The 20623-nt window shown below is 40.2% G+C and overlaps 1 protein-coding gene across 1 annotated transcript in view; it reads right to left on the reverse strand.

Annotated features, from left to right (window-relative positions):
- ARMH3 (armadillo like helical domain containing 3) overlaps window positions 1-20623 on the reverse strand; it is a gene marked incomplete at its 3' end in the record, with an annotated part of 257318 nt that overhangs the window by 71282 nt on the left and 165413 nt on the right. The gene's annotated exons all lie outside the window — the stretch shown is intronic.

The following is a 20623-nucleotide window of genomic DNA, read 5'->3' on the forward strand; positions in this document are numbered from 1 at the left end:
TGAGCTATACTCCCAGACCTATTTTATATTTTATTTGGAAACAGGGTCTCACTAAGTTGCTGAGAGCCTCACTAAGTAGCCGAGGCTGGCTTCTAACCTGTGTGATCCTCCTGTCTCAGCCTCCCAAGTGCTGGGATTACAAGCATACGCCACCACGTCTGGCTCCAAATATTATTTTTGAAATATTTATACTTGTTTGAAGATGGTCTAAATCACCATGGAGAAAAGATGTACAAAAATAAGTGAAAGGTAATCTGCTATATAAGTTCAGGAAAAATCAAATTACTCAACTATATTGTAAATAGCTAGATTTTAAGAATCCACAATTTGCCTCTGAAGCCTACTACTTAATAGCATCCTATTCTTAAATGAGTTAGTTACTAGTTCTTAATTACTTTAACCATTAATGGAGCAGGGCTCAGAAAACAAATGTGTAAAACCATTCATCTTTGAGAGGGAAACTCAAACCATGGGTAGTGTTATTTGGTTTAGCTGAAATGGAGACTGGCTTCTCATTTAACCAATTTGTGTGCATTTTATCCCATTTTAAATAAACATCTCTATCCTTGAAACAAAAATATATACTTAGAATAAAAATAACCACTTGATATATATGATATATATGGTTATTTGTAAAAGTCCCATTTCTGATCAAATTAGTTTAATCCAACCTCCAGCAATACAATTAGAATCCTGCTCCAACAGCAGACTTATCTAGTATATCTATATCTACATTATTTATCACACTAGAAAGAGGAGAAGGGACAGATTTTTATGAACAGGGAACAAGTCAATATGAGATTTTAACAGATGGGGTGTTGGTTGGGGGCCACAGCAGCCTCTTCAGGTCCAGTGCTAAAAATCATTCAGCTGAAAACATTGAAAAACCAAAGAACATTTGCTTGGCAACTCACTGAGGGAATCAGCATCTTACTAAATGTAATCACCCGTCTGGGCCACAGTGATGGCAGCATATGTGCTAAGGGTGGTCAGCAGTTAATACACTAAGCTGCTTCTAGAGAGCTATATTCAATATTACTGCTGCAAGTAAAGCAGTAACACTCCACCATATAAATGCTCCACCCAACACTATTTTTAGAGACTGAACAGATACTTTATGTGGGACATGAGAAACAGGCACTGTGTCTACCATAAGCAGTGGCTTGAGTACTTGTGGTTCACCTATCCTTGGGTCCCTGACATTGTGCAATCAGCCTTATAACTCACAGTATGAAAGCTTTCTGTTCCAGTTCAAGTACAAAGAGCTGTGGAAATTATCTCTGAGATTAGTTCTGGGACAGAGTATCTCTTGGTACTATTCCAGGTTTTATAACAAACATCAACAGTGTGAGGGCCCAGACATAATAAATAAGCTAAACTTTAAAACGACAACTTAGCCGGGCGTGGTGGTGCACTCTTGTAATCCCCGCACTTGGAAGGCTCAGACAGGAGGATCACACGGGTTTGAAGCCATCCTCAGCTACTTAGTGAGGCTTTCAGCAACTTAGTGAGACCCTGTCTCCAAATAAAATATACAAAAAGGTCTGGGAGTATAGCCTGGAGGTAGAAAGCCTCTGGGTTCCACCCCCAGTACCACCAAAAAAAAAAAAAAAAAAAAAAAAATAACAATAATAAATAAAATAAAAAAATAAAAAAAGGGAAAATAAATAAATAAATAAATAAAACGACAACTTAAGTGAGGTGTGGTAGCGCACACTTGTAATCCCAGTACTTGGGAGGTTGAGACAAGAAGATCGTGATTCACAGACAGCCTCAGCTATTTAGGCTCTCTACAACTTAGTAAGACCCTGTTTCAAAATAAATAATAAAAAATCGGCCTGGAGATGTAGTTCAGAGGTAGAATGCCCCTAGGTTCAATCTCCAATACCACACAAAAAAAATAAAATAAAATAAAATAAATAATAAAACCTTAATCCACAGAACCCAAATAATTAGATTCAATCCATAAACTGAGAAATAACCCTCCCATCTCTATACTATGGCTATCAACAAGGCCCCAAATCTCCTTAACTGTGCTTGCCTTTTCAAAACTAGACATGGGGGCACATACCTGTAATCCCAGTAACTGGAAGGCTTAGACAGAAGGATCAGTTTTGAGGCCAGCCTTAGGAACTCAGAGAGACCCTATTTCAAAAACAAAAAAACAAAAAAAAAAGGTCTTAGGGGGAGCTCTGAGGTAGAATGCCCCTGGATTCAATCTATAGTACCAAAAATAACTAAATCAATAGCCCTCTCAGTGGTATACAGGTTTATGTAATAGTAGTAATACCTGGGGAAAAGAAGCAGCAACCTACCTTCTATCACTATGCCCATCTACAAAACAAAACTTTGAAATGTATAAGAAAAATGAATAAAATCCAAATCCTCCAATTCTAATTCCTGTCATTCAAATGATTTCAAAAGGCTGCCACACATCAAATATTAAAATGATGGTCAGAAGTTGAATCTCCTTACCCTTTTTTTTTTTTTTTGGTGGCACTGGATGTGGAACCCAGAGGCTTTCTACATTCTGGGCTATACTCCCAGATCCGTTTTTATATTTTATTTGGAAACAGGGTCTCACTAAGTTGCTGAGAGCCTCACTAAATAGCTGAGGCTGGCTTCGAACCTGCGCAATTCTCTTGTCTCAGCCTCCCAGGTGCAGAAATTACAAGCATGCGCCACCATGCCCAGCCTCTTACCCTTTAAAAGGGTAAGGAATCTCCTTACCTTTTTAAGGTCTATTTTTCTTCTGGTTTCTACAATTAAGGTATACTTTGCATACAGGAACATTCACCCATTCTATACTATGATGGTTCTTATTATGTTTCAACTTGACTGGGTTAAGGGATACTCAGATAACTGGTAAAATATTATTTCTATGTATGTCTGGAAGAGTGTTTTAGGAATTGAGAGATTAACATTTGAATCCACAGATCAGGCAAAGATTTGCTCTCACCAGTGTGAGTGAGAATCACCTAATCTATTGAGGGTATTCCTGAATAGAACAAAAGGTAGGTAAATTTAATTTGCTCTCTATTCCCCCTCCTTTTTTGGTACTGGATAATAAACTCAGGGGCATTTCACTTCCAGGCTATAACCCTAGACCTTTTTAAAATTATTTACTTGTTATTTATTTATTGTGGTACTGGGAATTGAGCCCAGGGGCATTCTACCTCCAAGCTATACCCCAACTCTATTTTATTTTTATTTTTAAACAAGGTTCTGTTATGTTGATGAAAGTCTCACTACTTGCTAAGTGTGTTTTTGAATCTGGATCCTCCTGTTTCAGTCTCCCAAGTACTGGGATTATAGGCATGCACCATCACGTCTGCCTCTTTTTTTTTTTTTTAAGAGTCTAGCTAAATTGATGAGACTAGCCTCTAATCTGTAATCCTCTTGTTTCAGGCTCCCAAGCATGCACCACTGTGCCCAGTTGAACATCCTTTTACTGCCCTCAGAAATGGAGTGGGGGGAGCGTATATGTGTGCACGAGAAGCTATACCCCTAGCCCTATTTTATTTTTATTTTGAAACAAGGTCTCACTAGGTTGATGAAAGTCTCACTACTTACTGAGGCTGTCCTCCTTGAACCTGCGATCATCCTGTCTCAGCCTCCCAAGTACTGGGATTACTGCATGTGCTACCAGGCCCAATTTCTCCCTCCCTCCCTCCCTTAGACCTGGGAGCCGGGCATGGTGGCACAAGCTTGTAATCCCAGAATTTGGGAGGCTGAGACAGGAGGGTTGTGGTTCGCAGACAGCCTCAGCTACTTAGTGAGGCCCTTTGCAACATAGAGACCCTGTTTAAAAATAAAGAATAAAATATAGGGCTAGGGGTGTAGCTTGGAGGTAGAATATCCCTGGGTCCCATCCCCAGTACTGTTTCAAAAAAAAAAACAACAACAACAAATATATATATATATATATATATATATATATATATATATATATATATATATATATATATATTTGTACTAAGTATGGATCCCAGGGGTGTGTTCTACCATCAAGCTTTACCTTCAGCCCTTTCTATGTTTAATTTTGAAAAAGGATCTCACTAAATTGCTGAGGGGCTCATTAGGTTGCTCAGGGTAGCTGTGATCCTCTGGTCTCACTCTCCCAAAGTATTCAAATTATAGGCATACTCTCTTTTCTCAATTTTTCAAGAATCTTCCATATAACATTTCTAATAAGTACAAGAATACCAAACAGAGCTTTACTCATTGGTGGTGGGCATACTTTCTACAAATCATGGGTACAGACAAGGAGCAAAATAGAGTGCACTCAAAGAGTATAAAGTGTTACTAACACCATCTTTTTTTTAAATTTCGTGTTACTGGGGATGGAACCCAGGGGCATTGTACCTCCCAACCCTATTTTTCATACTTTATGTTGAAACAGGGTCTCACTGAGTTGCAAAGGGCCTCACTAAGTAGCTGAGGCTGTCTGTGAACCACGATCCTCCTTTCTCAGCTTTCCAAATGCTGGGATTACAAGTGTGCACCACCATGCCCAGCACTAACACCATCTTAAGAGCAAATCTGGAATTTGCTATACCTAAAACAGTATGTATTCTGTCCCTAAAAAATCTTTCAAATAAATGCTGTATTAATTAAGCCAGAGAAAAGAAAAAAAGTCAGCATAATTAACATACAAAGCAACAATATGGCCTAATTAATTATCATGAAGAGCAATCGAATAAAATACTATGCATTTTTATGAAGCAATTTAATCTGGCAAGTAATTAATCACAGAAACACTAAGCAAAACAAATGGATTTCCCTTTAATGAAGTCACATTTATCATCTCTAATGTATCCCAAACTCTAATTTGTTATCTCAACTTGAAATTGTCTAGGAGACAATGCATTGTTAGCCTTAGTAAAGAATACTGATGAAAAAGAACAGTGAGCTTTTCAAATCAAGTTCAAGTCCCAGAGTGCCCAAGGAGCTAAGGGTGAGCAAGCCGAGGTCTATGGTAATCAGTGTAGAGGACTTAACCTCAAGAGTCCTAAATCTAGGTCAGTCCAGTGAAATCCATAAATAATTGCTACATGACTCATGAAGAGAAAACACTAAGAATCAGGAGCGACAATTATAGGTCACAGACATTACCAAAACCCCACGGGAGGACCTTCAGCAGTGGGGAAGAGAGCTTTGATTTTCAAAACAAGCCAAGAGGAGAGGGACAGATTAACATAGTGAGATTTCTTTTTTCTTTTTCTTTTCTTTTTTTTTCCTGTGATACCGGGGATGGAATTCAGGGGCATTCTATCTCTGAGCTACACACCCAGCACTATTTTTTTTTTTTTGTCTTTTTTTTTCCCCCTGTGGGTCTGGGGATGGAACCCAGGGGCATTCAATCTCCAAGCTACATCCCCTGCCCTATTCTGTATTCTTTATTTTGAAACAGGGTCTCACTAAGTTGCAGAGGGCCTCACTAAGTAGCTGAGGCTGTCCATGAATTGTGATCCTCTGATCTCAGCCTCCCGAATGCTGGGATTACTAAGCCACCATGCCCAGTTTAGTCTTTTTATTTTTATGTATGTATGTATGTATGTATGTATGTATGTATGTATGTATGTATTTGTGGGTCTGGGGATGGAACCCAGGGGCGTTCTACCTTTGAGCTACACCCCCTGCCTTATATTTTATTCTTTATTTTGAAACAGGGTCTAAATTGTGGAGGGCCTCACTAAGTAGCTGAGGCTGTCCGCGAACCACAATCCTCTGGTCTCAGCCTCCTGAATGCTGGGATTACAAGCATATACAACCACGCCCGGCTTAGTCTTTATTTTTATTTTTTTTGGTGGTACTGGGGGGTGGAACCCAGAGGCTTTCTACCTCTGGGCTATACTCCCAGACCTTTTTAATATTTTATTTAGAAACAGGGTCTCACTAAGTTGCTGAATGCCTCACTCAGTAGCTGAGGCTGGCTTCGAACCCATGCGATCCTCCTGTCTCAGCCTCCCAAGAGCAGGGATTACAAGCATGCGCCACCACGCCTGGCTCTGGCTTAGTCTTTTTATTTATTTATTTATTTATTTATTTATTTATTTATTTATTATTTGCAGGTCTGAGGATGGAACCCAGGGGCACTCGACCTCCAAGCTACACCCCCTGCTCTATTTTTTATTCTTTTTATTTTGAAACTGGGTCTCACTGAGTTGCAGAGGGCCTCACTAAGTAGCTGAGGCTGTCTGTGAACTTTGATCCTCTGGTCTAAGCCTCTGGAATGCTGGGATTACAAGTGTACATGACCACACCCGGCAGTCTTTTTATTTTTGAAGCAGGGTCTCACTGAGCTGCAAACGGTCTCCCTTGCTAAGTAGCTGAGGCTGTCTGAGAACTGCGATGCTCTGGTCTCTGCTTCCCGAATGCCGGGATTACAGACCTGTGCCACCACGCCCAACAAATGTAGTGAGATTTAACTCACAGAAATTCCTCCTTCCTTTATTCTTTCTTTCCAGTTTTAAAACATGACCTCTGAACTTTAGCAGTTTTACCAGTATAAAGAATATCAAGTGTGTGTATGAGTGTTAGTGAGGAACGGACACAGGGGTACTCTACCATCAATCTACACACCTCTATTTTTTGTTTTGAAAGAGAGTGTTGCTAAGCTACTACACACTGGCTTCAAACTTGCAATCCTCTCTCCTCAGAGCCTCCCAAGTACTAGGTTACAGGTGTGCACACAGTGCCTGGCTATTTTGAAACCCTGTTTCAAAATAAAGAATAAAAAATAGGGGAGGACTTCTGGGAAGATGGCGACCGAGAAAAGCGGGGCTTAAGAGCCCTGCTAACAACCAATCTCCATTACCACAAAACCAGCGCCTTTCATAGCCAGAAAACACCATCACCAGAAAAACAAAAAAACCACCAGGCTCCAGAGAGAAAGCGGACTGAGAACAGAGCTCAGGGCCACAGAGGAGGCATACGCGCCCGAGGACACGGCAGCAGCGCCATACTGCCGGCGGCAGCGGCGAACTCATCGGACGGCTACAGCAAGCCATGGTGAGCCGCTGCGGAACGGCCAGGCAGGATCTTTCGGCGCAGAGAGGATTTAAAGCTCCCAGTGGCTGAGCTCAGCACACGCTGCAGGGATTCAGAGTGGAAATCAAAACCAGAGAAGAAAAAATACGCCAGCCTCATGGCCGAGGGCGTGGCTGCGGCGCCATATTGCCACCGGCGGCGGCAGCAGCAGTGAATTCGCCGAATCCAGTACAGCTACATCTGCGTACTCAAGAACAGTGAGTCAAATTGCGGGCCACAGAGAAGAAATCCCAGTACTGTACCTCACTGTACCCAGTGAGGGAGTGGTGGTGGCAGAGATATCACACCATAGGAGAACGTGCAACCTGGCACCCCCCCATAGTTTAAAGCAGCCTCTATCGACTCCCTGGGTCGGAGACTCTGTGATAAAACCCAGTAAAGGAGTAGTGGGGTCTGAGATACTACTGACTCGAGATCCAGAACACCTTAAGTGAAGTCATAGTGACCCAAGGGAAGAATCCAGAGAAGGCACAAGCATCCGAAATCATGGGAAAGAGGAATAATACTGGAGCAATGAATACCGCCCACAACCCCACAACATCAGAACCCGATAAAACAGAAAATCAGAGATTTCTAGAAGATCAAATCAGGAAAATAACTGTAGAAATAATAGAGGTGCTTCGAAAAGAACTCAGAGAGAGCCAAAAAGAGATAAAGGATGCAATTAATGAAGTAAAGGCCTCAATTCAAAGCACAAACAACCAATTAGAACACATGGAGAACAGAATCTCGCTCTTAGAAGATGAGCAATCCAAAAATGAACGCATAGTTTCTAATCTAGAAAAAAATATCTGACAGCAGGAATCTGACATTGAAGAAATATGGGCCCATCTTAAGAGAGCTAACCTAAGAATAATTGGAATAGAGGAGGGAAAAGAAAGTGAAACCAAAGGGATCAACAATCTCTTCAAGGAAGTAATAGCAGAAAATTTTCCAAACATAGAGCAAGAGGTTGATACACAGGTCCAGGAAACTTATAGAACTCCCTTTAGACAGGATCGGAGAAGAGGATCCCCACGCCACATAATTGTCAAAATGACCAATGTGGAAGCCAAGCAGAGAATCTTAAAGGCAACAAAAACAAAGGGCCAACTGACATTCAGAGGCAAACCAATTAGAATCACTCCAGACTTCCCAAACCAAGTCATGAGAGCCAGAAGGGCTTGGAGTAACATATTCCAAACTCTGAAAGAAAACAACTTCCAGCCAAAAATTTACTACCCAGCTAAACTTTCTATCAAATTAGATGGAGAAATAAGAAGCTTCCATGACAAACAGAAACTGAAGGAATTTATGTCTTCAAAACCAGCGCTAGAGAAAATACTCAAAGAGATTAACTACAAAGAAGAAATAGGTAACACTCACCAGAACCAGAGAAACAAGATTTTCCATCCAACAGACAACTAAGATTGGTTATCTGTGGAGATTCATTATTTATGTTAGGCTTTTACCTATCTCTAAATTGTATTGTTTGCCTTTATTGTTGTTAATTTTTAGGATTTCTAGTTGGGATATTAATATACCTTCAGATATAGCATTTGGAAATATTTTATCCAATTCTATTAGTAACTTTTAACTCTGCTTACATTGTCTTTGGATATACAATATTTTTTTTATTTTTTAGGGAGTTTGTATATTCTTCTGTTGCCTGTGCCATTGAAATCATATCCAAGAAATCACTGCCAATTTCAATGTTGTGAGGTTTTATGACCCGGATTTTCTCCTAAAAGTTTATAGTCTTAAGATTTATATTTAGGTCTTTTATCTATTTTGAGTTAATACTTGTATGTGGGATTAGGTAAGGGTCCAATTTTATTCTTTTCCATGTAATTATTATTTTTCAACAATATTTAGTTAAAAGAATATTATTTCCACCACCAAATGTTCGTGGAAACCTTGTCAAAAATAACTTGACAATATAGGGAAGAATTTAGCTCTAGGCTTGTATTTAACTCCAATGGTTTATATATCTGCCTTTAGAACAGTACTACACTGTTTCAATTATTGTAGCTTTATATGGTTCGAAATCAGAAAATATATATCTGCTAGCTTTGTTCTTCTTCAAGATCGTTTTGGGTATCTAGAATTCATATTCCATATTAGGATAGATTTTTTTCTGAAAAATAAATATATAAATATATGATAGTTTCACCAAAAAAACAGAAAAAAATATGCTCTGGTAAGAAAGAAAGCAAAAAGAAATATTGAAATGTTATCTTTAAATCATCAAAAGCTTGGCATCAGACAAATGAAACTGTTATGTGAGATTATCATTTTTAATTTTGGATATTGCTATAATACTAGATGTCAACCACTAAGCCAAGCATGGGAGGGAGGGATGGGGAGAGAATGGGGTGGGGATCGGGTGGGGACTGACTGGGCAATGTGTGCATGTATGTCTACAAAAGTTTGTATCCCACTATGATGTATGAATACAGTGCACCAATAAAATAAAATTAAAAAAAAAATAGGGGCTGGGGGTATGGCTCAGCTGTAGAATGCCCCTAGGTTCAATCCTAAGTACAAGAAAAAAAAAAAAAAAACAAAAGAAAAAGAAGAAGAAAAGAAAAGAAAAGAAAAGAAAAGAAAAGAAAAGAAAGAAGGTATGCCGGACATGGTGGTCCATGCCTATAATCTCACTTCTTAGGAGGCTGAGACAAGAGGATTGTAGGTTCAAGGACAGCCTCAACAACGTAGCAAGAACCTCAAAAAAACTGAGAAGACCCTGTTTTCAAATAAAAAATAAAAACAGGCTGGGGGTGTAGAAAGGCAGCCCATGGTAGAAAGGCCCCTGGTACTAAAACAAAACAAAACAAAAAGACAACAACGAAAAAAGAGGGGGTAGGAGGAGGAGTCATAAGAGGCTATCTTCTTACCCCCTTTTCAGATATCCTGTGTGAGTGGCTATATAAGACTAGATGTACGGCTCTTTCTTTGTCAAGGAAGCTCATGGCACTTTGAAGCCTCTCCTATGACAGTCCCATATTTTGGTGCCTTTTTCTTCTATACTTAATTTAAGGGGCTTTGCATCTCTTTTTAGCTCACCCCTATAGACTGAGGAGCCTGGCAGAATCCTAGTATTTTGCTGGCTACCACCAAAGGAGTTTTCTCCTTACTTCTTACTGACCTGCTCATACTCCAATACAAGATCCTATAAAACATTCAGTACTTGACAAGTTGTACAGGAAATACTGTGCTTTTTACACTTCCATAATTTGAGAAAAGCTCTTGGAGAGATCGTACTTGCCTCAGGTCATTTTCCTCTAGATCTTAACCCTCATCCTTTCCTTCAAACCTTCTGTCCTAGTATCTCTGGATTATACCACAGGCTTCACCTAGATTCTTGTATTCTTCCTGGTCCTCCAATCTGTTCTCTTTTGGAGAGTCTGCTTGGCATTATTGTTCAGACTTTCTCTGAATTCTTATCCCTGTGTTTGTTTTTCAGTACTGGGATGGAACCCAGGGGGATTCTATCTCTGAGCTACACCCCCAGCCTAATTCTTAATATTTTTTTCTTACTTTGAAACAGGGTCTCACTAAGTTGCAGAGGGTCTCACTAAGTAGCTGAGGCTGGCCATGAACCTGGGATCATCTGGTCTCAGCCTCCCAAGTACTGAGATTACAAACATGCACCACCACACGGGCTCTGAACTGTTACCTCTGAATTGTCCTTATTGCCTCCCTCCATCAATCCAACAACTGAAGTACCATTACTCCTTCCCCATCCTAGATCAGGTCTAGCCAGTGTCTTGAATCCACATTTGGTTAAGGGAGAGGAACTCTATGTTGATATATGTTCAACAAATAATCACTAAACACAGGTGCTGTGTTACTAAAGTGAGCCAGACATGGATGCCACCTGCCTTCACAGACTACTAAGAAGACAACAGATAACTGTACAGTCACTACTGTGCTGGAGCCAGGCCTGGCTCTAAGAATAAGGGGGTGCTCAAGATATACTATTTCAAGAGGCAATCTAATGAGTTGGGAAAGGATGATCCAGTCTAAGACATTCAAAGGGTGAGGGGTATAGAACAATTTGTCCAGAGAACTCTGGGTGATTTGGCATAGTTGCAGTGAGGTGACATACTCCTGTATTTTTTCTAGAGTACTAAGAGTGTCGACGTATGAGCTGAGGTTGGTAGCTCACATCTATAATCCTAGTATTTGGGAGACTGAGACAGGAGAATAGTGGTTCGCAGACAGCTTCAGCTACTTAGTGAGACCCTTTGCAAATCAGTGAGACCCTATTTCAAAATCAAGAGTAAAAAATAGGTCTGGGGGTGTAGCTTGGAGGTACAATGCCCCTGGATTCCATACCCAGTAATGCAGATAAATAAATAAAAATAAAAATAAAATAAATCAGACTGGAGTATAGGTAGAGATATAATGCTCATGGGTTCAATCCCTAGTACCATTAGAAACTAAAGAAAAAATATTGCTCAATCGTAAAAAGAAATTAAGTACTAGTTACTTGTATAACCATGTTCAGAGCAGCATTAATCACAATAGCCAAAAAGTGAAAGCAATCCAAGTGTCCACTAGTAGATGAATGAATAAATGAAATATCATATGCTCATACACTGAAATGTTATTACCCTTTAAAAAAGTAACACCGAAAGTGCTACTGGTTATTGAACCAGGAGTCACTCTATCACTGAGCTGCATCCCAGCCCTTTTTTATTTTGAAACAGAGTTTTTGCTAAGTTGTCCAGGCTGGCACTGAACTTGTGATTCTTCTGGCTCAGTCTCTCAGGCACTGGGATTATGGGCTCGTGGGATTACGGCCTGCCATTTGGCCCTAGAAAGGAAGGAATTCTGACATATGGTACAATACGGATACACATTGAGGGTATTATTGTAGGTAAAGCAAGCCAGCCACAAAAAGACACTACTCGTTTTCACTTGTATAGAGCATCATAGAGTCAAATTCAAGCCAGGCAGTGACTTGGGAGGCTGAGACAGGAGGATCACAGGTTCGAGGCCAGCATGTGCCTGGAATTTAGCAAGACTCTATTTTAAAATAAAAAATAAGCCGGGCGTGGTGGTGCACGCTTGTAATCCTTGTGCTTGGGAGGCTGAAATAGGAGGATTTGCACAGGTTCAAGGCCAGCCTCAGCTGGTTTAAGAGACCCTGTTTCCAAATAAAATATAAAATAGGTCTGGGAGTGTAGCCCAGAGGTAGAAGGCCCCTGGATTCCATACCCACAAAAAATAAATAAATAAAAAAATAAGCCAAATGTGGTGGCACACATAATCCCAGCAATTTAGGAGTCTGAGACAAGACGATTGAAAGTTTAAGGCCAACTTAGGCAATTTAGTGATAGCTTGTTTCAAAATAAAAAAATAAAAAGGGCTGGGGATTTAGCTCAGTGGTATAATATTCCTGAGTTCAATTCCTAGTACTGCAAATAAAAACAAAAAATAAAATATGACTTGGGTGTAGCTCAAAGTTAGAACACCCCTGGGTTCAACCTCTAATACTACATATAAATAAATAAATAAATAAATAAATAAATAAATAAAATTAAAAGAGAAAGAAAGTAGAGTAGTAGTGGTCAGGGGCAGGAATGAGGAAAAATAAATTATTATTATTATTATTATTATTATTAGTAGTAGTAGTAGTAGTAGTAGTACTAAGGATGGAACCCAGGGGCTTTCTACATCTAAGCTATACTTCCAGACCTATTTTATATTTTATTGGGAAACAGGGTCTCACTAAGTTGCTGAGAGCCTCACTAATTAAGTAGCTGAGGCTGGCTTTGAACCTGAGCAATCCTCCAGTCTGGGATTATAAGCATGCACTACCATGCCTGGCAAAAGAAATTATTTAATGAGTACAGAGTTTCAGTTTTGCAAGATAAAATAGTTTGAGAAGCTGGGCATGGTGACATACACCTGTAATCTCAGTACTTGGGAGGCTGAGACAGGAGGATCAAAGATTTGAGGACAGCTTTAGCAAGAAGTGAGACTTTCATCAACCTAGTGAGATCCTGTTTTTTTTTTTTTTTTTTTTTTTTGCGGTACTAGAGATGGAACCCAGGGACATTCTACCTCTGAGCTATACTCCCATTCCTACCATCATCATCATCATCATCATCATCATCATTATTATTATTATTATTATTATTTACTTTGAAAGAGGGTCTCACTGAGTTGCAAAGGGCATCAGTAAGTAGCTGAGGTTGTCTGTTAACCACAATCATCCTGTCTCAGCCTCCCAAAAGCTGGGATTAAAAGTGTGTGTTACCATGTCCAGCAGAGTCCCTGTTTCAAAAAAAAAAAAAAAAGTAGGGCTGGGGAGTATAGCTCAGACGTAGAATACCTCTGGGTTCAATCTCCAATATCACACATATACTAATATATATATTTATACACACACACACACACACACACACACACACACACACACACACAGATTCGCATTGTTATGCAATAGATCTCTAGAACTTTTGTGTGTGTGGTACTAAGTATTAAACCTAGAGGCATTCTATCTCTGAGTTACAACCCAAGCCTTATTTCATTCTTTATTTTGAAATTGTCTCACTAAGTTGCAGAGGGCCTCACTAAGTTTCTAAGGCTAGATTTTTTTTTTTCCAATACTGGGGATGGAACCCAGAGGCATTCTACTTCTCAGCTACACCTCTAGCCCTATTTTTTATTTTTTATTTTGAAATAAAGTCTCATTGAGCTGCAAAGGACCTTACTAAGGAGCTGAGGCTGGTTGTGAACCACAATCCTTCTGTCTTACCCTCCTGTCTGAATGCTGGGATTACAAGCATGTACCACTACGACTGACTTTCTAAGGCTAACTTTAAGCCTGCAATCCTCTTGTCTCAGCCTCCCAAGTACTGCAATTACTGGTGTGCAACAACATGCCCAGCTATTGTGAATAAATTTAACATCACTGAATTATATGTTTAAAAACTGTTATGATGATAAAATTTATGTTTTTTACCTCAATTAAAAATCTTAAAATTGAGCCAGGCATGGCAGCACATGCTTGTAATTCCAGTACTTGGGAGGCTGAGACAGGAGGATTGCACAGGTTTGAGGCCAGCCTCAGCTATTTAGTGAGGCTCTCAGCAACTTAGTGAGACCCTATTTTCAAATAAAATATAATATAGGTCTGGGAGTGCAGCCTGGAGGTAGAAGGCCCCTGGGTTCCATTCCCAGTACCACATACAAAATAATAATAATAAAAAAAAATCTTAGCCGGGCATGGTTGCTCACACTTGTAATCCCAGCATTTGTGAGGCTGAGACAGAAGGATTGTGCAGGTTCAAAGCCACCCTCAACTACTTAGTGAGGCCCTTTACAACTCAGTGAGACCCTGTTTCAAAATATAGAATAAAAAATAGGGCTGGGGGTAGAATAACCCTGGTTTCCATCCCCAGTACTGGAAAAAAAAAAAAAAAACCTTAAAATTTAGCTAGGCATGGTGACCTACACTTGTAATTCCAGTACTTGGGAGGCTGAGACAGAAGGATCGCAGGTTTGCAGCCAGTCCCAGCAATTTAATGAGGGCCTCCATAACAACTTAAGTGAGACCCTGTTTCAAAATAAAAGAATACAATAGGGCTGGGTGTGTAGCTCAGAGGTAGAGTGGCCTTGGGTTCCATCTCCAGTAAATCAATCAATCAATCAATCTCTCTCTCTCTCTCTCTCTCTCTCTCTCTCTCTCTCTCTCTCACACACACACACACACACACACACACTTTAAAAAGATTTGTATGTTTATTTATTTATCTCTCTAATATGGTACTGGACTATATGCTGCAAGGGCTGGGGATGTCTTTAGTAGTGTTTAGCATATGGTGAGGCCCAGACTGCAAAAAAAATTCAAAAGAGGTATGGGAAACAGGCAAAATAAGTCAGAAAAGGGTAAAGTTCTAGGAAAAGAGTCTAATGATGAGAAATGAAGAAACTTTCTTTTTTTGTGTGTGTGAGGACTGAACCCCTCCAGAGGCATTCTACCTTGAAGCTATACCCCCAGCCCTTTTTTATTTTTTGTTTTGAAACAGGGTCTTGTTAAAGTTGCTGAGACTATCCTCAAACCTGTGATCATTCTGTCTCTGCCTCCCAAATACTAAGACTACAGGCATGTGCTACCACATTAGGCTCATGAGGGAATTTTCTGAGGTGACAGAAATGTTCTATCTTGATCTGGCTGGCGATTTATAAGTGGTAAACGTAGACTGGGTAGGTGGTGCATGCCTATAATCCCAGTACTTAGGAGGATGTGACAGGAAGATCATAGATTTGAGGACAACCTCAACAAGTAGTTAAGACTCTCATTGACCTAGGAAGACCCTGTTTCAAAATAAAAAATAAAAAGGGCTGGGGATGTAGCTCAGAGGTAGAATGCCCCTAGGTTCAATCCTCAGTACCACAAAAAAAGTGGTAAATATATGTAAAAAGTCTAGTTATGCACTTAAGATTTTGCATGGCTTACCATATATAAATAGTAACAACTAAAAAGAATAAAGATGAGGTAAAGTCAAACCCTGGACAGAAATACCGGGCCCTCTGCCAGCTTGAGTGAGCTCTATCTAAGGAGCGTTCCTGCTGCCTTCTCAGATGCATCACCAAAATGAATGTGCGTGAGGAGACGCCAATGGGAGCCAACTGCCTCTGGAGCTTCCTCGCGACTGAAAAGTCCCATCATATGAAAGTGGTGTAAAATGAGAGAGAAATTAATATTCTTTGGTGCGCAGGGTAGTGAAAATGCATCAGCATACTCTGTGTTTGACATCTTACTCATATGTTATTGGTCTTAAAAGAAATTATAATAGAAACCAATTAGAACAAAAATCTCATTAAACCTCTTACAACAGGAGCCCACTTTGCTAGAGCATGCACAATATCTGGGCTCCAGAGAGAAATGTATAATCGAGGCAAAATTAATCAAAACTTACATAAAAAGAACAGCAAGAGACAGTTTAAGAAGAAAATATTTCCTCAGAGTTAGAAATTCCTAAAGTCTGATCACTGAGTGCATAATTCTGTTTATTATTATCTTCTGCTATGTAACACTATATTTATAATTGGGCTGATAGCATCATAAAATGACAGTAAAATGCAGACACAATTCATTTAACAATTAATCTACTGGAGCTAAAAATTCTTACCGTGTCATTAACTGTCTGCTTAAAATGCTGCCTCAGTTTCAGTTGCGTATTATCACACACCTTCTTTAAAAACCTTAGGGAAATGCAACACACACAGCCAAGGTTGCTTAGGGGAGAACTAGCGGGAACAGTGTTTCACATTTTTCCATCCCTAGGCATGCCCATTTGGAAGATCCTTTATTGTGACCAGAAAGTTTACTACTAATTAAAAGAGAAAAATGGCTGGGCATGGTGATGCATGCCTGTAATCCCAGTACTTGGAAGGCTGAGTCAGGAGGATTGCAGGTTCAAGACCAGCCTTCACAGTCTAGCAAGACACAGCAACTTAGCAAGAACCTCTTTCAAATAAAAAATAAACAGAGCTGGGGTCTAGCTCAGAGGTAGAATGGCCTGGGTTCAACCTCCAGTACAGGGGGGAGGGAGAGAGAGGAGAGAGAGGAGAGAGAGAGAGACAGAGAGACAGAGAGACAGAAAGAGAGAGAGAGAGAGAGAGAGAGAGAGAGAGAGAGAGAGAGAGAGAGAGAGAGAGAGAAGAGGGAGAGAGGGAGAGAGGGAGAGAGAGGAGAGAGAGAGAGAGAGAGAGAGAGAGAGAGAGAGAGAGAGAGAGAGATGAAGCTAGGCATGGTGGCATACACCTATAATCCTAGAATTTGGGAGGCTGAGACAAGAGAATTGCAGGGTCAAGGCCACCCTCAGCCAGTAGCGAGACTTCTCATTAATCTAGCAAGGCACTGTTTCAAAATAAAAAACAAAATAGGGCTGAGGGTGTAGTTCAGAAGAATACCGTGGGTTCAATTGCCAGTACCACAAAAAAAGTGAGAGAAAACTGAATGTTGGTGGGATTGTACATCAGTACAAACACTATGGAGATCAATATAGAGGTTCCTCAAAAGACTAGGAATGAAACCATTATACGGCATATGACTCAGTATGCACTTCAGTATGTATCCCAAACAATTAAAGTCAACATGCTTCAGCAATGCATGTATACCTTGTTTGTTTATTTGTTTGTTTAGTGGTACCAGGGATTTAACTCAGGGGCATTTTACCATATCACAATAAACCCCACTAGTCTATATAATTATAATGTACCAATAATAAAAAAAAAAGAGGCCGGGCATACAGGGCTGGGAGTACAGCTTAGAGGTAGAATGCCCCTGTGTTCCATCCCCACTATTGCAAAAAAAAAAAAAAAAAGAAGAGGTGGGGGGGGAAGAGCAACTTCTAAATCAGTAAAACTCTCCTATCCATCCTTACTCCAAAGCTGAATTTTTTTGTTTGTTTTTAATACTGACAATGAATTCAGGACCAGGTGCTTGCTAGGTAAGTGCTTCATCACTAAGTGACTTCCTCATCAGCCCTTTTTATTTATTTACTTGTTTGTTTTCTGGTACTAGGGACATTCTACCACTGAGCTACACCCTCAAGCTCTTTTTATTTTTAGTATGTATGTATATATGTATGTATGTATTTATTTATTTGTTTTTGTGGTACTGGAGTTAGAACCCAGGGGCATTCTACTGCCAAGCTACATCCCCAGCCCTATTTTTTATTCTTTATTTTGAAACAGGTCTCACTGAGTTGCAAAGGGCCTCACTAAGCAGCTGGTTGTGAACTGTGATCCTCCTGTCTCAGCCTCCCAAATGCTAGGATTACAAGCATTTGCCACCATGCCCGGCTTAGTTGTTTTTGTTTTGAAACAGGGTCCCACTGAGTTGTGAAAGACCTCACTAAGTAGCTGAGGCTGTCCACCTCCCGCTTCCACCTTCCAAATGCTGGGATAAGTGTGCACCACCATTGCCAGCTACTTTTAGTTTTTAAACAGGGTCTTACTAAGTTGCCCAGACCAGTCTCAATCTTGTGATCCTCCTGTTTTAGCCTCCCAAAACTGGGATTATAGGCCTATGCCACCACACCTGGCCCAGTTTTTATCTTCTGAGACGATGTCTCAAAAGACAATGATGACTCACTAAATTTCCCTCAACTGTGTGTGTGTGTGGGGGGGGCGGCTGCTGGGGATTGAACACAGGAGCTACACACTCAGACCTATCTTTTTTAAAATTCTGAAGCAGGGTCTTCCTAGGTTGCTGAGAGTCTCACTATGATGCTGAGGCTATCCTCAAAACGATGATCTCCTATCTCAACCTCCCAAATACTGGGATTACAGATTTGTACCACACCTGGCCTGTCCTTGAATTTGTGATCCTCCTTCCTCAGCCTCTCTAGTAGCTGAGATTACAGGTGTGTGCTACTGTGCCCAGCCAACCCATAGTCTTACTTCCTCATTTCTCAATTTATGAACGAATGTTTGCTGGCATGTTGTGCATGCCTGTAATCCCAGCTACTCAGTAAACTGAGGCAGGAGGATTGCCAAATTCAAGTCCAGTTTGGGCAATTTAGTGAGACTCTGTCTCAAAATAAAATAAAAATAAAAAAAGGCTGGGTGTGGTGGCGCACGCTTGTAATCCCTGCGCTTGGGAGGCTGAGACAGTAGGATTGCGCAGGTTTGAAGCCAGCCTCGCTGGTTTAAGAGACCCTGTTTTCAAATAAAAATATAAAAAATAGGTGTCTGGGAGTGTATCCCAGAGGTAAAAAGGGTTTCCAGGAACCTCAGTACCACACACACACACACACACAAAAAAAAAAAGTAAAAATAAAAAAATAAAAAGAGCTGGGGATGTAGTTCAGTGGTAGGATTCCCCTAAGTTTAATCCTCAGTACTACAAAAGCAAAAAAACAAAACAAAACAAAACAAAAAACAAAAAAACCTAATGCTCACTATACCAAGTTTTTTTTTAGTTCTTCAACTGGCAAATCCCTCTGATGGTATTCCAGAAAAGTAAGGCTAGAGAAGATCGAACCCCTCTATGAAGAGCCTATGAAGTTGTCGTCCACAATAAGATCTATAAGTAAATCTTTTTTTCTAATCTAGTCCTGGTTGATGATTCCCCACCAACAATTTTTTCTTCATAAATTCATTCTTAACAAAGAGCTTTGCAGTTAATTCTAAAAAAACGTTTTCAATTTTCAAGGCCATTTTATATAACGGCAGCAAGCCAAAGCCCAGAAAGGAGAAAGATTAGTCCCAAATCATCACCAACTCAGCAGCAGAGTCAGGAATAGATCAAAGCATCTGGACAAAGACTCAGAAGACATATTTACCAAATGTGCTGATATGAAGCTGTAGAAGATAACCAGTATACAGAATGACAATCAGGACTCAAAAAATATTCTGATAAGCAAAAATGATGGGCCCAAACGAATAAGACACATTTAACAAGGATAAAGAGGGAAATATAGGTTAATTTTTTTGTGTTTGTTTTTATTTTGTGGGTCTGGAGATGGAACCCAGGGGCATTTGACCTCCGAGCTACAACCCCTGACCTATTTTTTATTTTATTTATATGTATGTATGTATGTATGTATGTATGTATGTATGTATGGATGGATGGATTTTTGCAGGTCTGGGGATGGAATACAGGGCATTCAACCTCTGGGCTACACCCCTGTCCTATTTTTTTTTTTTTTTTTTTTTTTTTGGTGGTACTGGGGGTGGAACCCAGAGGCTTCCTACCTCCAGGCTATACTCCCAGACCTTTTTTATATTTTATTTGGAAACAGGGTCTCACTAAGTTGCTGAAAGCCTCACTAAGTAGCTGAGGCTGGCTTCGAACCCGTGTGATCCTCCTGTCTTAGCCTCCCAAGTGCGGGGATTACAAGCGTGCGCCAGCATACCCTTTGAAACAGGGTCTCACTAAGTCGCAGAGGGCCTCACTAAGTAGTAACTGAGGCTGTCCACAAACCACGATCCTCTGGTCTCAGCCTCCCAAATGCTGGGATTACAAGCGTGCGCCACCACGCCCGGCTAGGTTAGTTTTAAGAGAAAAAAAAAATCAACTATAAATGTTTAGAGGAGATTCACCAAAACATTAACAGTAGCTATCCCAAAGGTTAAAATTTCCACTGATTTTATTCTACTTTCTTCTTTATACTTTTCTGTACTTATCATCAGCAGATAGTGTTAATATAAAATATCAGCAACACGCTGGGCGTGGTGGCGCACACTTGTAATCCCCGCGCTTGGGAGGCAGAGACAGGAGGATCGCGCAGGTTCAAAGCCAGCCGCGCGCGCTGGCTTAGGAGACCCTATCTCCAAAATGAAAATGTAAAAAAAATAGGTCTGGGAGTGTAGCCTGGAGGTAGAAGGGCTTCCAGGAACCCCAGTACCACCACAAAAAAAAAAAAAAAAAAAAAAAAAATATCAGCAACACAAAGCAAAATATTACTATGAGCTGAGTGAGTGTAGTATGAGGGAGAGCTGACTTGAGAGAAGGTCACTTTAAGCAAATTTGAAGGTTTCAATAGGAAGGACCTATGTTTGCAAAAAACCAATCATGATTCAGCTGTCAAATGATCTAAGTCGATTAAAAGTTTCTTCA

This window comes from Muscardinus avellanarius, assembly GCF_963383645.1.
Source record: "Muscardinus avellanarius genome assembly, chromosome: 4".
Lineage (NCBI taxonomy): Eukaryota > Metazoa > Chordata > Mammalia > Rodentia > Gliridae > Muscardinus > Muscardinus avellanarius.